We start from the raw sequence: 1305 nt of genomic DNA, 5'->3' as shown, positions 1-1305 counted from the left end.
CATTGTAGGTACCAGCATATGCTTTGTATTTCACAAAATAGATGTTGCTAGCATTTAGATATCCAGGGCTGCCAGAACTGCAAATGTTTCCTTAGAGACCTTTTAAAAGCAGAAATCTATTTAATTCATAAAAAATTTTAATGAAAATAATAATGGCAATGTTACAGTTCCAGATGTTAGAGTCTTTAAACCAATTTTTCTCTTTCCTTTTTCAGAACCTTGATCTCTGCAGATGAGTGGCATTGCACTGTCCAAGGCACAGATAGACAGGTATTTATCCCCTAATTCACAATGTGAAAGGCAAAAAGTGGAAGTTGCTCAGTTGTACCTGACTCTTTGTGACCCCATGGACTATAGCCTACCAGCCTCCTCTGTCCATGGGATTCTCCAAGCAAAAATACTGGAGTGGGTTGCCATTCCCTTCTCCAGGGGATCTTCCTGACCCAAGGATAGATTTCCTGCATTGCAGGCAGATTCCTTACCATCTGAGCCACCAGGGAACACACGGCCCAACAAGGGGCACCAAGGCCTGTGACTCTCTGTGGCAACTCAGGTTCATGCTCAGGCTTTAGACTCTTTATAGCCTCAAAGCCTGGGTAGCTCAGCTGGTAGAGCATCAGACTTTTAATCTGAGGGCCCAGGGTTCAAGTCCCTGTCCAGGCACCAAAAAGTAAACAACTAAACAAAATAAAAATGTCTTTTAATAACAACATTTATACTTTTTGGGGGGCTTCCCAGTGGCTCAGACTGTAAAGAATCTGCCTGCAATGCAGGAGACTGCACTCAGTGACTTACTTCCTAGGCTTGTGTGCTTGTATTTAGCTGTGTGATTTAAGAAAAGGATGAGACTCAGGAAGGATAGAAAGGATTTTTTGGCATATATAGTAGGAAAGGTAGACCCAGCATGACCAGGCTGGAATTTTAAGACACAGAATGACCACATGACCATTTTAAGAGCAAAGGCACAGAAGTTAATAAAGAGGAAGAAAAATGTGTCTAGCTTTATTATCTTGGTGAAAAATATCAGGGATCTGAGTGTGTGTCAGAGCTGCGGGATGTCTAAACATGGTAACTAATCTCTGGTTCCCTTGTTTTCTATTTTGTCAAAAAATCTCTGGTGGGTTTCCTCTCTTCCCTCAGTACAACATGCAAGTATATCTGAAGAGACCCATAGACTTGCTTCTGTGTCCAAATCTTTGTGGCCCCACAGACTGCAACCCACCAGGCTCCTCTGTCCATTGGATTTCCCAGGCAGGAATACCAGAGTGTGTTGCCATTTCCTCCTCCAGGGGATCTTCCTGACCC

The 1305-nt window shown here is 43.1% G+C and overlaps 1 non-coding gene across 1 annotated transcript; it reads left to right on the top strand.

Moving 5' to 3' along the window:
* Positions 1-590: 590 nt before the first annotated feature.
* Positions 591-663, top strand: TRNAK-UUU (transfer RNA lysine (anticodon UUU)). Its single transcript has one exon. It is a non-coding gene; the product is annotated as a tRNA-Lys (tRNA).
* The last annotated feature ends 642 nt before the right edge of the window (positions 664-1305 follow it).

Source organism: Ovis canadensis, chromosome 10 (assembly GCF_042477335.2).
Source record: "Ovis canadensis isolate MfBH-ARS-UI-01 breed Bighorn chromosome 10, ARS-UI_OviCan_v2, whole genome shotgun sequence".
Lineage (NCBI taxonomy): Eukaryota > Metazoa > Chordata > Mammalia > Artiodactyla > Bovidae > Ovis > Ovis canadensis.
The sequence above is the reverse complement of the archived record's forward strand: the minus strand, read 5'-3'. Positions and strand labels throughout refer to the sequence as shown.